The sequence below is a fragment of the Chelonoidis abingdonii genome, chromosome 1 (assembly GCF_003597395.2).
Source record: "Chelonoidis abingdonii isolate Lonesome George chromosome 1, CheloAbing_2.0, whole genome shotgun sequence".
In the NCBI taxonomy this organism is placed as follows: Eukaryota; Metazoa; Chordata; order Testudines; family Testudinidae; genus Chelonoidis; species Chelonoidis abingdonii.
In genome coordinates, this window is record NC_133769.1 from 353,395,073 (window position 1) to 353,421,423 (window position 26,351).

General features: G+C 45.6%; 1 protein-coding gene and 1 pseudogene across 7 annotated transcripts in view; one reads left to right on the forward strand and one right to left on the reverse strand.

The window, feature by feature from the left end:
- The window catches only part of DLG2 (discs large MAGUK scaffold protein 2), a 1,558,615-nt gene that overhangs the window by 312,452 nt on the left and 1,219,812 nt on the right, over positions 1–26,351 (forward strand). The window lies entirely within an intron of this gene.
- On the reverse strand, positions 15,763–15,880 carry LOC116828626 (U4 spliceosomal RNA; annotated as a pseudogene).

Consider the following 26,351-nt stretch of genomic DNA (forward strand, 5'->3'; position numbering starts at 1 on the left):
ACTCCCCAAGCCGGGCCGTGCCATGCCGGAGCCACTCGGCCGGCACCGGGACTGACGCTGCGGGGCCTGACTCTCCGAGCCGGGCCGGGCCAGAGCCGCTTGGCCAGCACCAAGACCAGCGCTGCAGGACCCGACTCCCCGACCTGGGCCGGAGCTGTTCGGTGGGGCCAGGGGGAACCAGACTGGTCCGTGCACCATGCCTCCCTGGAGCCCTTTGCGTGTCCACCCCTCCTGCCCAGCTTACCTGCCTGCTCCTTGTTTCAGGCTTCCCGTGAGCATTTGATTTGCAGGAAGCAGGGGAGGGGGAGGAGAAGGAGGGCGGAGTGTTCAGGGGAGAGGGGGAGGTGAGCTGGGGCCAGGGGCCGGATGGACAGCTGCCTGAGCCTTTGTCAAATTTAAAAGCTTTTTTAGAACCGGTTATCCTGGAACAACCGGTTCTAAAAAGGCTTCTAAATTTAACACCTGGTTCCTGTGAACTGGTGCGAACTGGCTGGCGCTCACCACTGGTGGCAGCCCTGTTTCTGTGCACCTGGTGCTCCTCTCTGTAACATAGTACAAGGGAGACCAGAATGGCTGCAATGACTCAGACTGGTGGAGAGAGGGAATAGCCATGGTTACATGCTAAGAAGTTGAGGAACAACCACTCTTGGAAACATGTTTTCTCTTACATGAACTAATTTCCATGTACAAGTAAAAGTACCATTTTAATGGCACTTAGAACAGCATGGACTTCTCCATGAGCTAGGTGCTATTGTGATGGGGGCTATATAAGAATCTAAATAGATGCCCCCTAGACTCTGATCCCCATTGTGGTGGTCACAGAATGCATCTCCCCTACAGCTGAGGAGCTAATAGCTATAGTTAGCAAGTTAACCTTGCTATTGTCCGTGGAACAAGGAGAGGTGAGCAAAACAAACTCCCTGTGGACTCTTTCTGGCTATGTCTCCTACCTTTGTCACACTATTACTGGCCCTGCAGAGCAGGTGGTGCGGAGGATGCATTCCAATAGCTCTGCTGGGGGTTGATCAGTTGTCTCCCACTGCATGATTTGGCGGTAGGGAAACACAGGGCTCTGTGATTTTCTGATAGGAGATTAAAAGAGGAAAGCATTGCTTCAAATGTTAATGGTTATTGCCATCAGGTCTGCTATTCAGTTTGATTTTTCCTCAATAAGTGGAACATTTATAAGATTTTATTTTTATTAAGTGAATTATGAACATTTCATGAAATGCAATTTAAAATGAGGCTTGTCTATTGTGACTTGTTGATATATTATTCTGTCATATTGGAGGATGTGCAGTATAGCCTCACATAACATCACTCAGGATCCTTTAGCAAAGAAAACTCAAAATCCAAACCAAAAAACTCAAAATCCAAACCAAGCCCCAGCCTGTCAACCTCTCTGATTTAAATAGTGTGAACATAATCTACAATTTATTGCATAGTTCATAGGAAATCTGAAATATTTAATATAGATCAGGCACACGGTGGGTGAGTTAATATCTTTTATTGGACCAACTTCTGTTGGTGAGAGAGACAAGCTTTCGAGCCACAGAGCTCTTCTTCAGGTCTGGGAAAGGTTACAGCTAAAGGCAAGGTGGAACAGAATGTTTAGCATCAATAGACCTTGAATGGTCACTTAGAATATGTGCTAATTACTTATGCTAAACAATCTGTTCCACCTTGCATTTAACTGTGATGCTCAGAGTACCTTTCCCAGACGTGAAGAAGAGCTGTGTGTGGCTCAAAAGCTTGTCTCTCTCATCAACAGAAGTTGGTCCAATGAAAGTGTGACAGGATCCCTGGGGTACAGATCCCTGGAACTGTGGGACTGCTGTGCCACCTTAACTCTCCAGCCTGGGCTGTCTCACACAATGCCATGCCAGCAAACTCCTGCAGCCACTGTGATCATTCAGCCGTCAGCATGTGGAGCCCCACACCCAACTAAATTGCATGATTGCTCCCTGAGTCACTCATGAATCATACAGAGAGGCACCAACCAATCACCCCAGCTCCAAGCCTTGCACCCCTTAAATATATCATCTTACACAGCTCAAGATTCCCTTGGACAGTACAAGGTCATTAATTAATTAGCCACTGTACCATAGAAAAGTGGACATGCACCAGCCTTTGTAATCTGAGCTGAGATTCCCCAAGCACTTCAGCCAAGAGCACACCGTTTTAGGTAAAATATAAAACAGATTTATTAACTACAGAAAGGTAGATATTAAGCGATTATAAGTAGCAGCCAGAGAGATCAGAGTTGATTACCTAAGAAATAAGAATAAACTCAGTCTAAATTCTACAGACTAAGCAAGATCTGAATCAAGCAGTCTCTCACCCTAATAAATGTTACAGGCAGTTCACAGTTCTCAATACACAGTCTGGATTCCCTTCCCATCCTGGGACCAATCTCCCCAGTTCCAGGTGTTGAGATGGGAAAGGAGAGGGGCCAAGTGATGATGTCACTGTCCCTCTTTTATACTTTCTTTCAGCTGCTAGAAAGATCCTAGCTGTGCTGTTGGTCAGGCTGCCCTCATTGTGTACATGCCCTCTCTGGGATAGTGGATTCTTCTTGATTGACCATCAACACTTGTCTGGCCAGTGATAGTTGCGCCTTGTCATTACTGAAAGACCAGATGTGGGCGTCTCTCAACCTCACAACATATTTCAGTAACACATATATCAGTACTTAATAACTTCACATACAATGATAGTACATACAATTTAATAGGATATTAAGGTTCAACAGCTCAAGACTTCCAAAATGATACCGCACAAGGCATGCATTGTACCAAACATATCATAATCATATGACAGAATATGGGGATTCCAGACCTCTACTTTGAGGTACAGCTTTGAGGTACAGAGTGTCACAAGATATTACCTCACTCACTTTGTCTTTTTAATATCCTGGGATCGACACAGCTAAGAGTACGCTGCATAATACAGTTCATACATTTACCCACTAATTGTTCTTTATATTTGGTGTGCTCCCCTATGGTTTGATTTCTTTTGTAGCTTGATTTTTTATTTCTTCTTTGACAAAGATTCTTACCTACAAGAGATTCTGTTGGGATTCCAGCTGTCCATCTTATTTCACACTGACTCCATGCTAACAGTGCAATTCCGCTTTCACACTAGTGGTTTGGTAACACCTGACTATCAGTGATTTTTCAATGAATGTAACATGGGTGAAAACCTTCTACTACTCTTTCTAACGGTGCTTTTAGCTATATGTTGCATATATTTCTATTGAAAACAGCCAATTTATTGAACTTTGAAGTATTCACTAGAGATGAAGAAGAGCTTGATATGTACATCGAAGAGCTGTAGCTAGGCAGGAAATTAGTACTATGATCCTGGTTCCCCTAAAACTGATGGAGTTAGTACCTTGAAGGCCTTTTACAGGCCCTCCCTACCTTGCCTCTCCCCCAAGAAGGGTTTCACAGGCTTGAGCATAGGTGTATTCATTTTAAGATGTGTCCCTCTCTTCTAAAAACATGTGCAGAGCCCAAATCTGTGAGTGTAACTTGATCACCTAAGTTACCACACACAAATTAAAATGCAAAAAATGTCTGTAAATTGAGAGCTGTCCCTGTTAAAAACAAAATAGCCGGAAGACAAGCGTTTCATATCCTGTGGTTGCACAAGTATTTGCGATAGCCTCTGAGTGTCAGGATCCCAGCAGACCTGGTTGGTAGGTGGCATGCTTAGCTGCTGCACCATGGTGAAGCACTGAATCAGCACCGCACACCAACAGCCTTATTACTAAAGACCTACAGACCCACAGCAGCCACACCCGAGCCCCCAGGTTGGATGCACTGGCAGCACTCTCATTGGACTATGTAAAGTTCCCAGCAGGAAGAGGAAGCTGTCTTAGCAACAGACCATTGTCTGCCGGTTGCTCCCCAGACCATCCTGCCCTGCTGCCTCACCCAACCTCGCCTCCCCAACCCACTGACCTGACCTCTTTGATGAGAACTTTTGGCTATTGACCCTTGTGAGAACTCTGACCATTGCCCTGGACTGCCTCTGATACAGATTGACCTACTGACTACTGGACCACCCACACACACTTTACTACTGTTCTGGGCCACCGGGCTTTACACTGAAGCACTGGCAGGTGCTCTGAGGTAGTCTGAAATAGTGGCAGCACTGTCAGGATTGCAGGTGGTTCTTTAAGTATCTTGCACCAGATGTTGAGTTCCAGACCACACTGAACCAAAACAAGGAGCATCTTTTTGCTACCAGTAGTAAGGAGGCCTATAGGGTACTATGCCAGATACGGATCATGTAGTACCATATGTTCACATAACAAGTGATTAACTATATGGAGATTTGATTGTGGTTGGTCTTGGATGTTCAGAACAAGCTTCCCCAGCTAGGGGGAGTTTGTAACCCACATCTACCTTGTGTGGTGCTCTGTCCCCCTCCGGTGGTGGCTGGGCCATATATAGGCATCGACGAGCCTGCTACGGCAATAGATGACAACTCTGGGTGCTCTAGCATATGTTAAGATCAAGAGGGCTCAGGCTCAATCCCCACTGCCAATGATCCACCTAGGTGTGCAGCATTGGCTGTAGCAGACTCATCATCCTCTCCGTGGCTCAGCCATCACTAGAGGGGGATAGAGGACCACACTGAATGGCTGTGTGTGGGTTGCAATCACACTGGGAAAGGCAGCTGCCTAACACTCAGCAGCTGAATTGAAAAATAAATTGTCTGTGTTTGAAAAGAAGGGATCCCTGGAATGAAGAACATTTCAAGCGGCAGCAGTTAGTCGGTTAAGTCTCAAGCAGAGCAAAATGCATCCCACTCTGCTATGCCCCCTTGTGATCTGAGTCTGGTCAGGCTCTGATCTACCGTGGGCCATTGGGCAATATCCTTCTGCTTACTTTTCCCATCCTCTCTTAGTTGGAGTTTGGCTGTACCACGAACATGTTGCTGCTGCATTACCATGCTGCCAAGTGCTGCCTCCTTTCTTTGGCTGCTATGTGTATGTAACAGGCTGGCAGTGTTTGCCTGAAACATCCTAGCCTGTTTTAGCAGGTGTTAATTGTGTTGGGGAAGAGTTAAGTGGATTTTACTGACTTTCTGGGGCGAGTGGCTCATTACTTTCACCTGTACAGAAGGACAGTGGGAGTGCTTTCTAGGGAGAAGGTATGAACTGGTCAGTGGTGAAGTATGAGCTGTCAGAGCAGCCAGGCCTGGGAAGAAGATCTGAACTTTTCTGTTAGTAAAGCCAAACCTTAGGAAGAGGATGAGTTGGGATTTTTCAGTATGTGGACCTTTGTTTTAGAATAATTTGGAACATATAACTGTACATGGTGTCACACGTTTATCTAATTTTGTCTCAAACTTTTGATGCTGCAATTTCCACTTGTGCTCAGTTGTGTATCTTAAATATTCCACAGAGGGTGCATTCTCCAGAATATGCACCCAGCATGCCTGTCCTGCCAGATTCATCTTTTGGTGGGTACAACTCACTTGTACTGCTGTTGTGTCTACCTTAGAAAATTCTCAGTGGCTGTAAATTTGAAATATCTGTCTTATTGCTGGTGCAAAAGCCTGATTTAGTGGCTCAAGTACAGCTGAAAGTGACTGTAGTTACTACCTTGTATTTTCATAGATTTTCATATTGATTAGTTCACTGCTAGTCTTTTCTTATAGGATTGCTCCATCAGCTTACCATTGCTGAACAAATTGGAGAAATCTCAAATGCTGGAGTGTTTAAGGGGGCCCTGACATAATCTTTCTGTATCTGATGGATGTACTCAAGGGGTTTAGTTAAGTTTGTTCTTTCTAACAAAGGATGTCAAAATCCCTTCAGGGTAACTTAAACAAAGAGTGGCTTAGAACTGTAAGCAAAAAGGAAAAAAATCAATCTATGAAAAACAAATTGGGAGGAAAACAACTTGAGAAAAAATGCATTTCTGAGATGGACTATTTGCATAGGCCCTTAACAGGGAATATGATTTTTAAACTAATAACAAATGGGTAATATAGAAAGCATCTTGTTTTACTAAGAAAACTAGCTCTGGTTTTGACCGAACAACATGTTGTGGCAAAGCATCATCTTTGCCTCACTGACCTCAGCATTTCTCCTTCTGGCAGTGGAAGCCTGGAGTAAACAGTCTTATTCCAGAGGGTTTTTATTCCTCACTTGGGTTTATTTTTCAATATTTACAACGTGGGCCTTGGGGTAGGCCCAAGCAGAACTCGTAAGCCAAACAAACTCATAACTCCCCTTCCCCTGCCCCCTCTCTGAGGTGTTGCCTTATTATGCTGGTTTTTGGGTGCCAGTCCTTCCCCAAACAGCAGTTAGCTGAGTTGCTTTCCTATATGGGGGGAAACCAGCCTTCTACCCAGGGGAAGCCTTTTTTCCCTCCTGCAGCTTTTTTCACATTTCAGAACCAACATTTATCCACTATGAATAAACAATTAAATAGTTATTGAGAGAGAGGGAGAGGAAAAGGGACTATGAATGGCTCTGTAGCCTGGTGGTCAGAGCACTCACTGGGGAGGTGGGAGACCCAGGGGCCGGTCGCTTTGATCAGGTGACTATTTAATTATTCATCTACAGTGGAACAGCTTCAACAGGAGAGAATGTGGGAGACCTTCCCCTGTCAGAATATCACTGAGCCCACAAGCCAGAGCACTCTCCTAAGAGGTAGGAGACCCATTGAACCCCATTAGGCTGAGGAAGGAATTGAACCAGGGCTTTAATCACCAGGCTAAAAATTATAAGGGAGGTGGCACCAACAGCACCACCACCTTCTCCTCCTCCATCCATTTTGTGTGGTGGGAGGCAAGCACCTAACACATTTTCACAAGAAACGTCTTAGGCATCTAAATCATCTGACTTCAGAAGAGGGTTCCCAGCTGTGGATCACAAGCAGAGATAGGTACCTCCCTGTAGCCCAAAGTTTGGTGCCAAACTCTTGGAAAGGGGCAGGATTTAGGATACACCTGTCACTGGCATCTCCCATTTGGTGGCTCCTCATCGAGTGTGCTGGTTCCTATAGATCTCATTCTTCAGTGCCTGTCTTGACCCATGAGTTGTATAGGGAGCATAGGTGTTGAACTCAGACTTTGTGGATCCTGTTGTTCCAATGACTTTTCTAGGCACCTAAAAGTTAGGTGTTGTAACGCTGAGCCTTGCAAAGCCTAACTTTCTTTGTAGATCCAGGCCTTAGGCACTCTTGAAAACTATCCATAGCCTTTTCAGTGAAAAACTATCACCCTGAAAAGCAAAAAGGTCCCTAAAATACTTGGTAAAGTCTAACCGATAAAGCCAGGTACAATGGTGTGCTGTTTGGTTCTTTCCTTTGACTTTGTCACCAAATAATTTGAAGAAAGAAATGTCATTGAATACAGATTGTCTTCTAAATTGAGACTAGGTGGTCAGGTTTATCTGGACCCGGACCTTGCTGCCTCTTGGTCTTGTTCCTCACAGTGCACCCACGGTGTATGATTATGGAACCACATAGCACATTCTATTGTGCCTTCTGTGCAAACAAGTGTTTGGCAGAGTTATTTTTCCACAACTTTAATACCATTTTGCTAGACTTTTTTAGAATCATATAAACTGCTTATTCTCTTGCTTTAAAAACACACTGTAGTTTCAATATTAATCTATAACAGGGGTCAGCAACCTTTCAGAAGTGGTGTGCCAAGTCTTCATTTATTCACTCTAATTTAAAGTTATGTGTGCCGGTAATACATTTTAACGTTTTTAGAGGGTCTCTTTCTATAAGTCTATAATATATAACTAAAGTATTGTTGTATGTAAAATAAATAAGTTTTTTTTAATGTTTAAGAAGCTTCATTTAAAATTAAATTAAAATACAGAGCCCCCCCACACTGGTGGCCAGGACCCAGGCAGTATGAGTGCCACTGAAAATCAGCTTGCGTGCTGCGTTTGGCACGCGTTCCATAGATTGCCTACCCCTGATCTGTAATGATGTGATCAACAGCAGGAGTGAAAAGCATTTAGAGGCTGAGCCCAAGAACAGGAAGGAAGCAGGTGGAAAATAGCCAATGTAAGATCTTTAGAGCTTCAGTAGAAATTCATGATAAATGATCCCATCTCTGTCATAAACAGATAGCTAAGGGTTAATGTCTCTTTCACCTGGAAAGGGTTAACAAACAACACCTGACCAGAGGACCAATCAGGAAACAAGATACTTTCAAATCTCAAGGGAGGGAAGCCTTTGTTTGTGGTTTTTGGGTTTGGCTTTGTTCTCTCTGGGTCCTGGACAGGACTAGAGGTGAAACCAGGTTTCTGCAATCTCCCTGCTACAGTCTCTTATCTATTCAGAATAGTGAGTAAGTAAAAAGGCGGTTATAGTCTTTTTATTTGTTTTTTTCTTTATGTGCAAATGTGTAGTTTGCTGGAAATATTTTAAATTGTATTTTTCCTGGATAAGGCTGTTTATCCATTGGTTATAAGCTAAAAGACCCTGTAATATTTCATCTTGATTACAGAGACAATTTTTATGTTTTTTCTTTCTTTTTATTAAAAGTTTGCTTTTTAAGACCTGTTTGATTTTTTTCCTGGTTAAGGCTCAAGGGGATTGAGTCTGTACTCACCAGGGAATTGGTGGGGGAGAAGGGGGAATTCCTCTGTGTGTTAGATTCAAGGGGTTTGAATTACAGTATCTTCCAGGGTAACCTAGGGAGGGAAATGGTTTATTCCCCTTTGTTGTGAGACTCAAGGAATCTGAGTCTTGGGGTCCCCAAGGAAGGGTTTTGGGGGACAGAGTGTACCAGACACTGGAATTTCTGGCTGGTGGCAGCACTACAGGATCTAAGCTGGTAATTAAGCTTAGAGGATTCATGCTGGTACCCATTTTGGACGCTAAGGTCCAGATTTGGGAATTATACCATGACAATCTCATCACAGCATTTATTATCCTACTTTCTAATTGGTCATAATGATAAAGTCCTGGACACATGGGGAGCAAGAAGTATTGTCCAAAGTCTGTCTTCATACTCCAAAATTACATAACTTGAGGCAGTGGTTTACATATTATTTTGTTGCTATAACAAGAAAAAAAGATTTTATATATTTTTTTTCTTTCCACATGTTGAAGTATTTTCCTTTAACTCTCTGAAAAGGTTAAATGTCATGGGTGAAAAAATAAGAAATAATTAGGAAAATCTGTGCTGTAAAATGGCAGATTGTGTACAAAATTAAGAGATGCCCATGAATACCAGTCATTTAAGGTCTGATCCAAAGCCAGAAAAACTTCTGATGACTTAAGTGGACTTTGGATCAACCTTTAGAAAGTCAATAATGGCTCTGGATTTAGGGAAAATTCTATTAAAATACATTCTTGCCTCAGTCAGTTTTTCTTGTTTGTTACAAAAGAGCTGTGCATAAAAACCACAGGATCTCAGGTGATTCTTTTCCTGAAGTCCAAATCTTTTCTTGCATCACAACCATTTCCATAGCAACCCATTGGGATGTTACAAATAGAGAAATCAGCTTACACAGTCGAGTGTGTTCCTGAGGCCCAAAGATCCTGCTTTTACACAGACATTATTGCCAACCATGAGCATTCATAAATTGTGAGTCAGGCTCCAGCAATCATGGCTTACAAACCATAGGGTATTTTCCACCCAAATACATGTTGGCTTCTTTTGTTAGTCTTCTGGTCAGGGCCGGCTCCAGGTTTTCTGCCATCCCAAGCGACAAAAAAACACACTGCGGCAGCACAATCCCACTGCTCCACTCTTCGGCGGCAATTCAGCGGTGGGTCCTTCGCTCCAAGAGGGACTGAGGGACCCGCTACAGAAGACCCAGACGTGCCGTCCCTATAGTGGCTGGAGGGCCACCTCTTGGTATTGGCCACCCCAAGACCTGCTTCTTTAGCTAGTGCCTGGAGCTGGCCCTACTTCTGGTTTCAGAGCCTTTCATGTTCTTAGTCAAGTTTTTCACTTTTCTCTGGAAACTTGCTTTTTATTTTATTTTTTATTGAAAGCTGAGATGATTCTATATGCTACTTAGTCCTGCCATGAGTGCACGGGACCAGACTAGGTGACCTCTTGAGGTCCCTTCAAGTCCTTTGATTCTATGAATCTCATAGAATCCCATGATTCCAGCATATGGAACTCTTAAGAAAAATACCCAATTGTCATGAGACCCATGATAAAATTGTAAGAGTTGGCAACACTGCACAAACGTCCTAAGTCATAAAACTTAAGTCGCAACCAATTTTGACTTTAAATGAAATACAGGCCAGTTCAGCTTGGGTGGGAAAATTTCTGGCAATCCACCAGGAAGATTCACAGGAATGCAGGAAGATACAAAAAGCATCTAAGAAATGTACTGTTCTTAATCTCAAATAGGGACTTACACCTGACCAAAAACTTAAGCAACACTTAAACAGGGCTTGAATAATGGTGGAATGCTCCTGAATGCCATCCCAGCATTTTTTGGGGGAAGTGACAACAACGTTCAGGTATCGTCAATACTGGAAGTACCAGAAGTACATTCTGACACTTCCTTTTTTGAGGACTCAAGCACTGCTCTTGAATCTTGTGGGCCTCATAGATCCCATGCTGAAAAATAAAGTCCTACAAATAGAGCTGCTCTCTGGAAAGCATCACGTGTAGCCATCAATCAAGTGCTACTATATGTGGAGGTGTATTTCTTAGGTGAGTTGTGAAGGTTATCCCAGATGGTTGCCTGTAAAACCTTTAAACCACAACCCACTCTCTTGTGTGCTGTACATAACACACTTTTTTCAGAAAGGAAAAAAAAAACGAGTACAGTTCTCTAAAGGTACATTTACACTGCCAAAATTCCTCCCCCCCTCGTATAACCCCTTCCCTCAACCACGCAGTAGCAAGTCTCAGAGATTGGGCTTGTGCTTGTGCTATAAGGCTAAAAACTGTAGTGTAGATATTCCTAGTTGGACTGGAGGCTGGGATCTGAGACCCTCCCCCCTTGCTGGGCCTCAGAGCCTGGAGTCCAGCCTGAGTGGGAACTGCTATTTTTTCCCCCCTACCGTGAGCCTGAGTCATCTAATATGGGCTCTGAGATTTGCTGCTGCGTTTTTTTTTCATCATTTCAGATTTTTTTATATATATAAATAAAATATATTGCCAAGTTTCTTTGATTCCCATTCATCTAGGACTTTGTCAGATAGGAAACTTAGAATTAATATATCTTGCAAATCACTAAAATTATATATTTCATCCCTAATGGTGTGATTAGTACTGAAGTCCAGTATCTTGAGATCTTCCAGCGTTAGAAGCAAAGTCCATGTGTTCCACTGTAAAACTTGGAATCTCCCATTTCCAGTACTTCCTGCTGGGTTACGAGAAATCAGATCATGGTAGATTGCAAACTATCCAATTAAGTGCTCAAATGCTGTCACATTATTACATCACTGAAAGACAATGTTGCCTGTACCCAGAAGACATATTAGACTGTTGTTTGTGCTTTGCTAACCATATGGTGAGTAGATAATTACTTGGAGATTTTCCATCAGGGTTCAGCGAGTACTTGGTGAGTATTTGCTTCATCTAGCCATCCACATGAATGTTACACAACCTTACTTATTGGGTACCACTTGGCTGCTTTATGTCAGAGAGAGAGGATATTGTTCAAATATAATAATTGTTTCCAAAATGTCAAGGGTGAATTTGTCCCTGAATCGTAAATGGGACTTTCTGTTTAATCTACAGGAAATGTTTTCAAAAATAGCGAAATCCCATTTTTCACAAGTGATTTAAGTACTTAGGAGCCAACGTTTCAATGGCTTTCTTTGGGATTTCGGCTTCTAAATTACTTATGCATTTTTAAAATGTTAGCTTGTATCTAAATTTGTGCTGGTCACAGTTGGTAATCCAAACATTTTTTGATGGTGGATTGCCTTAAATAGAGCTGAGTGAATATTTCTAAACTGTGTTTTTGAAAACTCCTGATTGTGAACAGCTGTTTGGTTTAATTATGCTCATGTCCTATTAATTTATATTTTTAATGCATGAAATTCATGCAAAAGTTTGTATTCACATGAAGTTTGGGGAATGGCTTTCTTCATATGAATACCCAGATTTGTATGTAAACAAGGCTGTTTCGTATTGGCTATTGGATATTCAGCATTGAATGGCCCAAGTTATGCAGGAGGTCAGAGTAGATCATTGTAATGGTCCCTTCTGGCCTTAAAAACGTATGGGTTTTCTGGTCTAAAATGTATCTGGAATCGTGTCCTGGAGCTGAGAGAATACCATGTGACTCTTGTGACCAGCCACATGCACATCATGAATACCAAATGTAGAGTGAGTATGTACATAGTCCACAGGATGAAATCTGTAGACACAATTAACAAATTATTTAGTAAAAAATCTAAGTCTGTTCTCCAGCAACTTGTCCAGAGAGAATAGGGCTAAATCATTCAAATAAATTATTGACAGTGAATAATTTAACCGTCTTTGACCTCAGCAAGTATTTTCAAAGAATATCCCATATAATTAAAAGACTTGTGATCGTGCATATCCCATGCTGCAGCTACAGTCAAATGAAAATGTCACCAAAGGTTTTACAGATTTTGGAGCATGTGGCAAGTTTTTCAGAGAAGAAAAGACATGTCACACACCTGCTTTTCAGTTGTGCTGTGCTAGCTGGTGTCAGACAGTTGAAAAACAGGTGTGTGACATGCCTTTCATGTCACATGTATGCATGCCATATGCTACTACAGTGGTCCCCAAACTGTGGGAACGCCCTGTAGTGGGGCAGACTGCCCCACTCCCTGTGAGAGTGGGCTGTGGCAGGCCAGGGCGCCTGCACAGATGGGGAGCCAATCAGGGCCCAGTTTGGAGACAGCCAATGAGGGCCAGGCTCAGATGTATATAAAGGCTTCCCAGAGCAGGAGCAGTCAGGCTGTCCCAGGTCTTTGACAGGGGAAGGTCAGTCTCCCAGGGAGGAGACTAGCACCGTGGACAGCGCAGTGCTGGCCAGGCTTGGGGAGGGTAGGAAGCTTGAGCCCATAACCTGCCAGGCTGCAGGCCCTGAAAGAAAGGGCCTAGTGGGTGCAAGGGGTCGTAGGGGAAGTGGCCCAAGAAAGCAGACAGATGAGGGGAGAGAAGGAGGACAGCGAGGCTGCTGCCAGAGGGTCCCTGGCCAGGACCCAGAGAAGAGGGTAGGCCTGGGTCCCCCGCTTCACTCCTTGCAGTACACCCAGTCATTGGCCATAGGGAGCGGCGATTAGACAACGCCAGATCCCTGACAAGAGGGATTGGACTCAGAGGGTAGTTGGACACGGTGGCTGGAAGGGGGTCCAGATGGACTAAGGGACACTGCCGGAGGGCAGTGGCCTTGAAGAGGATGCCGCCGAGCAGGGAGCAACGCAGGTCCAGAGATAGCAATTGAGGGCAGAACAACAGATGGGACACCACGAGGAGGGGGCGCTCCACTGGACAGAGCTAATTCCCAGAGTGACCAGCAGGAGGTGCCAGCTGGTGAGTCCCAACCTGTTACACACCCCCACAATGGGGCTCGGAGGAATGTTCGGGGGTGGGGGCATGGCAGGACCTGAGCCAGCCCATGGCGGGGAGGGCAGGAGGAGCATCACCTACCATCCGCTTTACCCAGTGGCACTAGAATGCCTTTTATAGTGGGGGTGCTGAAAGCCAGCAAAACTATACCCAAACTTTTTACCTTCTGCGCCGTCCCCCGCAGCTGAGACCGGGAGCAGGGCTCTGTCTCCAGGAGGGGGGGACACGGACAGGGATAAAGGGGGCCGAGGCTGGGGGCAGGGCAGCCGGGACCCTGTGTGCGCTGCTGGGAGCAGGGCCAGCAGCTGTGATGCGCAACCCCATGAGTGCATCTGGGACCCCGCATGTACAGCAGGCAGCCGGAACCCCGCATAAAATCTGCCACACCCCTACTTCCCGTGCCTATGGCTTTTCCCCTGCTCAGCCCCAGCCCTGCACTGCACTGCAGCTGTGGCCTCAGCTCCCAACTGCAGCCCCGCTCTCAGCCCTGGCTCCCAACAGCAGCTCGCGGGAGTGGCATGGACAGATTCCATTACGGGTATGGGGGTGCATGACAGAAACATTTGGGGGACCACTGCGCTACTCGTTGTTGCAATCCTTTCTCACATTTCATTTGCACTGTTTCTGTTCACTCTTCGGCCAAATCCGGCTCTCACTTGACTCAGATGGAGCTGCTTTTATTAACATCTAATTGAGAGCAGATTTTAGCCACCTGGTGTCAAAACAGAGAAGAGTGAAATGTCAGAGTGATGCCAAATCAGAGTGTGTGTGTGTGTGTTCTGATTCTTATTTATATTGGGATTTACTTCTTAGGGTGATCCAGGCACTGTGTTAACAAAAATTAGTACAGTGGTGACCTACTTAATGAGTCTTTTAGCATGAAAATGTGTGTTTCTTTAAAATCAAAACTAACCCCTCACCCCCTCACCCCCCAAAAAAACCACACAAGCAACCCTGGCAGTGTTTATTTAGCTGTTCTTCCCCAGAAGTAGTTCCTCTTGGTTCCCCAAGCCCCCCCCCCGCCCTTTTTTTTTTCCCCTTCAGGACTGAGGATGATTATTCTTAGTTTGGCATGTGAAGATGTGACCCAGACTGGGCCCTAGTCTGTTTTCCTATTGACAGCAGTTGTGCATACGAAGCTAGCAGCTTTTTAGACAGGTGAAATAGCATCATTAGGAGTATCAGCATCAGGTGGCTTCTGAGACACTATCACCCATTTCCCCATGAGCCCAAGTATCTTCTGCTCATTACTCCTTGGATGAGGCTGCCTTCTTCTGAGTGTGTGCATGACATGTTTTTTCCTTGTGCTGCCTTTTCTTTGTAGTCTAATTGTGTAAGACAATGACTTCTTATGAAGGACTCTGGGGTGCTTAAAATAACATCCACCTCCTCACACATTGTTGGTACTGCTGGAAACAAATAACAATAAAAATAAAGGATTGCTTCTGATTTAAGCTAATAAATAGAGCAAATCGTGCTTGCCTATATTAGAATTTCATACTTCTTACAGAGCTGGGCAGTATTCTGAGATGCACCCATTACCTTTAATTGTCGCAGTGAGATGTTTGGCATCATAATAATACATACACATTAAGAATAAATAAATAAGGCGGTTCCTCATACTCACATTACGTACACTGTCTCCTGAACCTCTTGTAGCTGCTTATTTTGGTGTCACATGGGCAGTATTTTCTGAAGCCAACATCCTTGTGTTCTCTATGCAGAATATTTTTCAGCAATTCTAGATTTTTTTTAAAGAAATGAAAACAGAGTTATGTGGCATGTAATCAGTTTGCAAACTCATCCTCTTAGCATCATATTTACTTTATCAATCACTCAATTTACACCGAAAATAATGTATAAGAAAGTATAAAAGATGTTTTATGCAGATATACAGTTGAAAATTTGTACTGTTTTACAAATGTACAACACAGGAACCTCAGTCTGAGATTGGCTTATCTGCATAGGAATTCATATTCCGTAGGCATCACTCCTATGAAATAATGAAGTTATAGCTTCAAGTAATTTAGATGACAGATCAAGATTGACTAAATTAAAAGCCTTCCCTAAATCAATAGAAATTGTTCCAGAGATATTTTGCTCATAGAAGATAGTGATTTAGAATAAAAGCTGGTTGCATGGATTGCTTAGATATAAATCTTTTCTTAACTGTGTTTCCAGTGTAGTTTCTCGATTTTTCAGATTAGAACATAAAATATGCCCAGAACCTAGTCCTGAAGAAGAGCTCCATGTAGCTCAAAAGCTGGTCTCTTTTTTACCAATAAAAGTTGGTCCAATAAAAGATTTCAACTAGCAATAATCACACCTCAGATTAACTTCATTGGTTATGATATTGCCACTGCGCAAAGCTACTACCTCACCTTTCTTCTCTCTCTCTAATGTCCTGGGACCAGCATGGCTACAACAACACCCCAGAACGTTGTTTGAGTGTTGGCCTGCTAAACCCAGGGTTGTGAGTTCAATCCTTGAGGGGACTACTTAGGGATCTGGGGCAAAAAGTTGCCTGGGGATTGGTCCTGCTTTGAGCAGGTGGTTGGACTAGATGAGCTCCTGAGGTCCCTTCTAACCCTGATATTCTATGAAATAATCATTTAGGTGTTTGTTAAGTGCCCATTTTGCATGCTTCACCGGTGCTTTGAGCAACCACATGTGAAATTTGGACATTCACTTAAGGCACCCTTGTATATGAATTTAGCTCTGACACTCCAAATACAATTTACCATGTACACTCTTGGATAATAGGCTTACTTGTGTATAAATCCACTCTCTGATTTACCAACTAAACAATACCAAAAATGAGGGACCTTCGTATTGCATATGACCCACATTTCTTGACTCTCCAACTCAGCGTTTAAAAAGGGGACTTTATGAACATGTGTGTATGGGAGCGTGCTCAGGAGGCGGATCTGCTGAGGGCAGGTTTGGCCTCTGTCACACTCACAGGCTGGCTTAAATTGCATCCCATTTCAGTAATCCCTAGGGGTCCCTGCATGGGGCAAAGCCCTACTTTAGCCATCACTCCACCCCCTTCTTTCCTTGACCTGTAATGTCCCCTGCACCTGGAGAGACTCTTGCGGAGGCCTTTGCCTGCAATACATGGGATGGAAGATATTCCCCAGGATGGCAGCTTCTTGTCCACACTGGTGCATGGTACTCTGCAACTGAGTGCGCCAGAGCCAAGGCCGATGGTCATAGCACCGTGGCAGTTGCTTCCCTAGCTTGTTCCTGCTAATTTTTGAATCTCTGTCTGTGTGCAAATATGTGTGATGTTGCACCCAATAATGCTTTATAGAAGGATGCTTATCAGTGTGAATATAATGTAACCAGAATATGCTTCATGCAAAAGGTCTCTTGTAAGGTATCATTACAAAGCTTATAATCTGCTCAGTGTGTTCATCCTATTTGTATGAATGTATCATTCTTGTATCTGAAACTAGAAATATGGAATATAACTCTGAGGTCCTATTGTAATTATGCAAAGTTTGGGCCGTTAATGGTGGCTTGGAATCTTGATGGCTCCCATTAACTAGGAGAATTGGTTGTAAATGGCTCTGTTTACTTGTCAGTCTTCCTGTATGCTGGCAAGTGGGCAATGAAGTCTTACAGTGACATGTGATCATGTCACTTCTCTGATGGACACTGGTAAGCTATCATACTAACGTTTAGAGGAAAAGGCTATCTGAAATGTACAGATCAACAGTAGTAAAGAGCTTGAATGGAATCTTGTTTTGTGAGGTGTTTGAAGTTGTTTTCATCATAGGGCTGACAACAGCAAACATTTCTAAAATACTTTCTTTACAGTATTAAAAACATGAGACTCAGTAGTAGTGAGTTTCTGATGTAGCTTGTAGATATTCGTTAACTGGTGAGTAGGCAGTATGGGGAAGGGCTTTAATGGCTTTGCCACATTGTAAGTTATGTTTCTTTCCATAGTTTTACGTTCAAGGTGCCTTTGATTATTTTTTCCATCATAATTATGGAAAACAAGTCACAACGCTTGAAATATAAATTAGATCATTTTGCTCCTAAGCACCCACTAGTCTGTTAGTAGGTCTGTTTGCCATCATTAGAGGTTGTTGTGTGTATTTTAGTTACCCCATGCTGTCAGACTTACTTACTAGTGGTAAGAACTTGGAAGATCCTTTGGAAACCTGTGAATATAATATCGGTTGTAATGTTTGGCAGTGAATGAAAAGTTTGAAAGCTTAATTTCCATTTTGTAGGAGCCTGAAAGGAAGATTTAAATACATGAAAATAATAGCTGTGAAACACTGAGAATATAAAATAATGCAAAATGTTAAAGATGATGATTATTTATTTCTACTGTTTCTTTGTCTCCCTATTTGTCTCCCCATTTCTCTCCCTCTTTGTCTGTTTATTCGCCAAATGCCTGTTGTCCAGATGTTAGATTGTGTGCTAATTGGGACAGAGATTTTTTTTTTTTTTTGTGCCAGTGGGGTTCCTATCCTGGTTTTAAGTCCTTAGGTGCTACCACAATAGAGATAATAAATTAAGCAATAAACGGAACATCATAAATGACAGCTTATAGAATTTACAGTCTAACTGGGACAAATGTGGTATATTGAAATATAGTTCAAGTGTAAAAAGACAGAGACTCTGCTAGTGAAGTGATCAATATAAGAGGGTTCAGTGAAGGTGGTAGGTTTCAAGAGAAATATTGATGATGCCAGTATTGATTAGTGTACTGAGTATGGCACTGTACTTTAAATAAAGTTATGATCAGAAAACAATTTTTTTTATTTTAAACATATAAAATTTGTAAAATGGAGCAAGTTAAAAATAGAGAAAATAACCGATTTCTTGTCAGCCTCACAGAAGAAAGTTGTTTTCCAGACAGATAAAATAGAAAGGCAGTCAGAATAGGGAATGGAATTCCATCTATAGCAGGTATGGGTGAAAAAATATATGAAAGTGTTCTGGGAGAAACAAACCAACAAGATATTAAATCTGACATGGGGATTGGGCATTTGGGCAGAAGAACAAAAATGGGTTTTAATTTTTGTGGTTTCAGTAAAATAGCATGTTTTAGCTGCTATGGACTTTTTGCCAAGTTCTGCTCTTGAGCAGTGTTGAGCATCAGTTATTGTTCATTCTTTCTGCCATTAGCTCAAATGGTACTCTACTTGAAAAGTGAAATAAATATTTTAAGAAAAACGAGGCACAAACTGGAGCCATAATCAAAGGGGCTTTATCCTTTCTAATTTTTTCTTAGGTGAACTTTGATTAACTTTTAAAACAAAACAGAAAAGAGTTAATGAGTTTGTTTAATGGATTTTATTAAGTTTTATTGTTGGATTTTTGCTTGGAATGTTAATTATTATCCTGCTCTTGCTTAAAAAGTTTTTACACCAGGCTGTGTCTTTAAGCATTTGTGTTCATTCATGTGTGATTTAATTTGACAAGAACTCCAGTTGTGCAAAATAGAATGAAGAGCCTGGTCTCAACTTCTATTTTGCTGGGTATATTTTTTTCTATGGAAAATTGAGGATTGATTGAATGTGCTTTGATGGAGACATTAAATCTCATCTCTCAGTGAGTGAAAGTTGAGGTAATTAGCAAAGCGTAGTGCTGGAGTTTACAGGCACTAACCATGGGTATACCTAATTCAGGGTTTATGGAGTGAGAACTTCAGTTATTTCTGCTTTTCTTACCTTGGAGACATCCTGGTAATCTGTTTATCTTGTTATATATGTTCTGCATAATCTATACAACTGCCTTTGCAGGTTATTAATTGGGATTCCTGCAGTCACTTTGTAAAACTGTGTTTGTACAGAGAAAGTACAGTATCTGGTCATGATTCCCCCAACTCCCACATGCTATAAGGTAATTGTCAAAATATACCAGCTAAAAGCAACTATCAGATATCAACATGCATGCAAAGCTGTTTCCGTGAGCTACAGATATGAGACTAGCATTATGTTGAAGGTGTGCATCTCTGGTGAGCTTCTTGATAGTTTGATGTTCATGTGCTTACCTGGGCAGTTTGCAGGTGAGGAATGAGCAGTAGAGCTCCGGTTTGCTCTATTTTATAGGATTTTCCCTACATGCCGGAGTAAGTCCTGGCATTGATGAAGAGCATAGGATTGGGTCCCACATGGTGGCTCATCTCGAAAATTAATTTGAGAAGTCAGTGGGTGTATGTTTACATAAACGTAATAACTGAGTGAGGAAAGATGTTTCATACTAATACAGGTACATCTTTGTGTGATGTGCCAAAGCACTTGTTTGTTTAGGGCTAGATTGTGCTAATAGAAATTAACTCAAAGTAAGTGGTGGTGTGGAGTTGTAGTGCTCCAAGGGGAGCACAGAAGCTGCAGCCTTCCAAAGGGGCGCAGAATATACCCCACTGCCTGGCTGGCCAGATCTATTGGCCAGCATGAGGATAGGGAGTGAGATGAAGCCATTATTGCACCTGCTCTGAGCCCCTTTTTCTGGCCAAGTTGAGGACCATCTCAGCAGCAGAGTCTGTGCTCCCTTCAGTCCAAGGCTGCAGTTTGGCCAGCCCTTACACAGGAGTGGAGCGGAAGGGTGTCCTTACTCCCTCTCCCCATCCCACAGGTGAGAAGTCACCTTGGCTACATGTAAACAGGCCATAGCAGTGAGTCCCCCAGCCCAGATCAACAGACTCAGGCTTGCGGAGCTTGTGCTAGCACTCTAGAAATAGCTGTACAGACAGCACTTTGAAGTGGCGGCTCTGGCTAGAGCTCAGACTCTCCCTAGGCTTCAGGGCCAAGCTGTACCCTGAGACACAACTTCAAAGCGCTGTCTACCTAGCTATTTTTAGAGCTGTAGTGTGAGCCCCATTATCCCAAGTCTGTCAACCCAGGTTGGGAGCCGCACTACTGTGAGCTGTGTAGACATTCTCTTAATGGCTAGACATTACCTAACCCTCTATCCTAACTTTTCATCTTTTAAGAGCTGTAAAGCAGTTACAGGTATTTTTGAGAAGTGTAAAAGTAAATTGAGAGGTAATTTGATTACCAGGCCTAAGTACCTTCATGGGGAGAAAATATCAGGTACTACTGGGTTCTCCCCAGGGGCTGGAGGGACGTGGTGCAGGCAGCTTGCAGGAACAGCACGGGGCTAGGGCAGGCAGGGAGCCTGCCTCCCACCCCGATGCTGCTCGAGGTAAGTGATGCTGGGCTGGAGCCCGCACCCCGAACTCCTGCCCTGAGCCCCCTGCCGCAACTCACACCCCTCCTGCACCCCAGCCCCCTGCCCTGAGCCCCTAACCCCCTGCCCTGAGCCCCCTCCACACTCCGCATCCCCTCCTGCACCCCAACCCCCTGCCCTGAGCCCCCTCCTGCACTTTGCGACCGCTCCTGTATCCCAACCCCTTGCCCTGAACTCCTTCCTGCACACCACACCCCCTCCCACACCCCGCACTCCCTCCCGCTCCCCAACCCCCTGCCCCAGCCCTACATTCATGGCCCTCCATGTAATTTCCCCACTCAGATGTGGCCCTTAGGCCAAAAAATTTGCCCACCCCTGGTCTAGATAATACGTAGTCCTGCTTTGAGTGCAGGGGACTGGACTAGATGACCTCTCGAGGTCGCCTCCAGTTCTATGATTCTGTGATTGGTGAGGATTTGCTAGTTACATTTCCCACATGATTAGCCTACAGAACACTGCATTTCTTAAATGTTAGCCTTGAAATCTGAAAACCTTCTGTTTGGGATGTAGTCCTTCTTCTCAGCTGCTCTGCTCCCTGAGGCTAAGAATGAAATAAAGTTGAAGAAAAGCACGAATGCATAATTCCAAATTCTTCTCTCAGTTGCATTGATGTAAGTATGGTGTAATTCTATAAAAGACAGTGGAGTGTATTTCAGAGAGGATTCTGTCCCTTTTCCGTAGCATCTAGCTTCTTGCTTGCTCAGATTGGAAATTGATAGAAAAGGGATTGTTATATAGAATTGCACTGAGTTAAATCCTAAAGAGGCCCTGGATAATTATCTGATCTAATGAACAAGGCACGTATGTTTGAAAAATAGACGTTTTTCCCCATAATTTTTTTAGAATTTGTTTCATGCTGAATTAATCTTTTATATTTTAAAATCTTTAAATAGAATTATGTTGGTATCTTTGTAATTCTTAGTGTAGATGAATTGAACAGAGCTCAAATAATTCAGGCAGCAGTAGCCCATTGCTAGTTGTAAGTGATATTCTTAGAATCTCAACCAGCTGTATTTTTTCCCTCTTCAGTCTAATGGTGAAGGAACAAAAGAAACTCAATTACATATATCTCTTTGCTCCAGGTTTATGTCTTTCTCTAACATTTCAACGTACAGCCTCTGAGTGTGTTTTTGTAACTGTGTGTACGTAACATGAAGAGCCAAATTATACAATATGTCGTAAAACTGTGCTCTACGCATTTCCCCTGCTATGGCATCCCTACAGCCCTGTGTATAAAAAGCGTCATCTTGTGTTTGTGTTGAGTGGAAGTAATTATTCTTCTTTGAGTGCTTGCTCATATCCATTCCAAGTAGGTGTGCGCGCGCCGCGTGCACGTTTGTCGGAAGAATTTTCCCCTAGCAACACCCAGCGGGTCAGCAGGCGCCCCCTGGCGTGGCGCCCTTGCGGCACCGCATATATACCCCTGCCGACCCGTCTACCGCTCCTCAGGTCCTTCTTACCGGCCCGTGTCAGTCGTTGGAACGTGGAGTGCGGCTTAGCTGACCTCCACATGGCGGCTGGTTTGCACCGCGTTGTACCTGAGTTCCTAGTTAGTAGTGTTTTTGAGTGAGTTGGTTAATAGTTGTTAAGGTATAGTTGTTAAACATAGTTTTATATTAGTTAGTGTGGGGTATACTCCTCCTCGCCCGCTCCAGGACCTGGGCTCGATTGCTGCTCTCCCGGCTTCAAAGCAGTGCTCGCTTGTCGATCGGCCGGATGCCAACGGGAGACCTCCCACGATCGATGCCTCAAGCGTGCCTTCGGGGAGGCGATCAACTGCTTTTACTTTCCGCAGTCTGAACGGTGGGCAACAAACTGGTACCTAGTTTTCCACCTGATATCTGGTGGGCAAGTATCCTTCAAATTTCTAGAGTGACAAAAAGGTCGCATAGGAACTCTTCCATGGGTGAGCACTCCCGCCGTCTGAATAAGCAGCTCTCCTTATGTCAGAGGCCCACCCTGACCTGCAGTTTCCGGCACCTGACCGCACCGCAGTCCGCACCGAAAAGACCTTCTTCTTCGGCACCGGATACGACCTGGTACCGCCACAGCCACCGCCGGCACACAAGTCTCATCTATACAGAGCCAGCCCCGCCTTTTTTTTGGGTACGTCGTCTTACTATTATCTTTATCTTCTTTATTGGTCTTTTAGTGAACGTAAGAAGTGTATTGTCTTTTTTTTGTGGGTGTGGTTGCGTGGATGGGCTATATATGCTTGTCCGCACGAGCCGGTTTTGGTTGGGTGTTTTTCGGGGGCGATGAACTCGTCTCTTCTAGATACCGGTCGCATTTGCGGTGGTGACCTCCTCCGCCACCCCGCAGTGTCTTCTTTTGACTGTCTTGGTAAAAGGAGAAGCCGTGCGCGGCCAGCAGGGCAAGGCTCCGCCATCTGCCCCAAGGCACCATTTATCGTGTCTTCACCGCACCCTCGTGAACCTCCGGCCAGACAGAGCCGTCGAGTCCGGTATTGCTTGATAGTCCCCGGCAGGCCGTCGGTTCTGATGCCCCACAATCTCGACCACGCTTGGAAACCTCACAATGGCGGGGACCTGAGAGCGCTCACTGAGCCTCACTGCCTCAACCCCGGCACCGCCGGTCCAGTGTTACATAGTCGAAGCATGCTGGGCTCTAATCCATCTTGGGAAAGCAGCTATGCTCCAACCTCCCTCTCTTGGAGCACAGGACAGGCACGGTTCCCCGGTCTCGAGATCTCGGCACTGATTGGGGGCACTGATCCCGTTCACGCCGTCGTTCGCCATCTCGACGCCTCGCTGCAGTCCCGGCACCGATCCTACTCTCGCACCGGTCGTATCGCAAGCACCGGTCAGTCCCATATCTATAGACGACGCTCGGCGCGTCCTCTGGCTCTCAGCAACCGCTCTCCGACGGAGTCCATCGTACCGTCGTGCATCCACTCCGACCCAGTTCTCGGAACACACTCTTTCCTTACAGGCACCGCAGTCACTCGGATCCATTGGTATATAGGTCGTTCTTTCCGAATGCTCACATTTCGCACGCAGGCACAGGTTAACTTTGACTCCCAGCACGCGGACACCACTTCCCTCTGCCTCGCCGAACTGTCACTCCGCAGACGTGTGAAGGGGCACCAGTCTCCTCACGAGCCTAGAGTCTTGTGCGCAGCCCGCTCGTGCGCGATTTGAGGCACTTCAGTGCCCCTCGCGGCCAGACAGCGTGCTTTATGGGGAGGTTGGTCCAAGATCCGGGAACAGCCCCAGCCTGTGGTCCTACTGGGACGCCGCTTGGGCATCTTGGGACAACCAGCACTTTCTATTAAAGCCCATCCATGGCTCGCGATCCATCTCCCTGACAACTCCCACCCCTACCCGACCTGTCGGATAGATCTTACTTGTACGAGCTCGTCGGTCCCTCAGAAGCACCCCACATACCAGCGCGCCCTCCTACCACCGGGACACCGATATTGAGCCGCCCGATCGACCACGGACCCTACGACCGGCCGCCCCAAGAACATCGAGCCCACCTCTGAACACAACCTGTCAGAGGAGCCTGGTCCTCTCCCGGTCTCTCCTCCTCACTCCTCACCGGATGAGGCAGTGGCGGCCACTCATTCGTACTTCTGCCCCGTCCCCTATTGACTTGCTGGCCCCTCCTACCGGATACTGCTCCGCAGAGTTGCGGTGGAGCTCAACCTACAGGCAGAGAATTTGTCCAGAGAGCTTGATCCATCCTGTGTGGACATTCCATCCCTCTATGCTCCGACCTGGGACCCACGTACACCCGCACCTATCGTATGGCAGTCCTCTCCATCCTGCTCCTTTCCTCCTTGATACTCACCATTTCCAGCGCCCACACGACGGGACTACTTTGGCAGTCTTCCCGGGCCACTCGATCTCCCTTCGACTGGCCACGCCGTAGAGGCGCTGGAAGAGTGAGAAGTATCCACTTCGGTACCCTTCCTAAGGAGGCCACGTTCATACCTGGTCCACCCATCCTCTCCTGCTCTCCTGGTCGTTCCAACTGTTCCTCCCCAACCCGCATCTGACCGAGAGAGGGGGCGTCATGCGCCAGCCAGCCCCCGCCCCAAAAAATCGGGCTGGAAGGCCTTAATATGGAGACACCTGCGTGTCTCCGCAGGGGTCTACAGTTACGTGTGGCAAACCAGCAAGCACTACTAGGCAGGTACGGTTTTAATACCTGGCAGACCATGGACAAGTTTACTGAACTGATCCCGGTAGACTCCCGCCCTGAGTTCAAAAGTCTCTTAGAAGAGGGAAAAAAGATCTCAAGGACAGCCTTACAGGCTGCGCTCGACGCCGCGGACTCAGCGGCTAGAACCATCGCGTCGGGAGTTACCATGAGACGGATTTCCTGGTTGCAAGTCTCCGGCTTACCTCCGGAGCTGCAGCATACGATACAAGACCTCCCGTTTGAAGGGCAGGGCCTTCTCGGAGAAGACGGACCCAAGGCTGCAAAGCCTTAAAGATAACCGCATAATAATGCGCTCCCTGGGCATGCACACACCGCAGACCCAGCGGAGATCCTTTCGGCAGCAACCTCAGCGCCCTTATCCCCACCACGCCCCCGCCAAGACTTCAACAGAAGGCGGGGACGGGTGAACCGACGACGCCAGTCCGGTTCCCAGGGGGGCAAAACAACGGTACCGCAAACCACCGGCGGGACCGAAGCAAACTTTTGAAGGTGCGCCAGAGAGCAGAGCACCAGTCCTTCCCCGGACTCCTTTTCTTTTTTCAACCGCCTTTCTCCCTTCCTCCCGGCGTGGACCCGAATAACTTCAGATCGATGGGTTTTGCGCACGGTAGAGTTTGGATACCATCTACAGTTTATTTCGCCTCCACCCTCCCACCCCCTCCCCGTCCCTCTTCAGGGACCCCTCTCACGAGCATCTCCTTTGGCAGGAGGTCCTCACGCTTCTCGAACTCGGAGCGATAGAAGAGGTGCCTCACGACCTCAGAGGCCGAGGGTTTTACTCCCGCTATTTTTTAATCCCCAAGTCGAAAGGAGGTCTCCGACCCATCCTAGACCTCCGCGGACTCAACGCCTTCGTAAGGAAGTTAAGATTCCGCATGGTGTCCTTGGGGTCTATCATCCCTTCCCTGGATCCGGAGACTGGTTCGCTGCTCTCGACATGAAGGACGCGTACTTTCATGTTTCGATCTACCCGCCTCACAGACGCTTTCTCCGCTTTGTGGTGCGGGACCGGCACTTTCAATTCACGGTCCTGCCATTCGGCCTGTCCTCTGCCCCACGAGTCTTCACGAAATGTATGGCAGTAGTGGCCGCTTGCCTCCGTCGCCAGGGGATATGTGTCTTCCCTTACCTGGACGACTGGCTGGTTCGCGCGTCCTCCCAAGCTCAGGTCGCCGCGCACATAAACAGTTATCAGGAACCTGTTCGAATCTCTAGGGCTCCTGATAAATTTCGACAAGTCCATCCTCGTACCATCTCAGAGGATAGAATTCATCGGGGCCGTCTTGGACTCTACGGTCGCGACAGCCTCACTTCCACCCAGCCGTTTCCAGGCACTACTCTCTATCATAGACAGCCTGCTAGCCTTCCCCACGACCTCGGCCAGGGTCTGTCTCAGCCTCTTAGGCCACATGGCGGCGTGTACCTTTGTTGTCCCCATT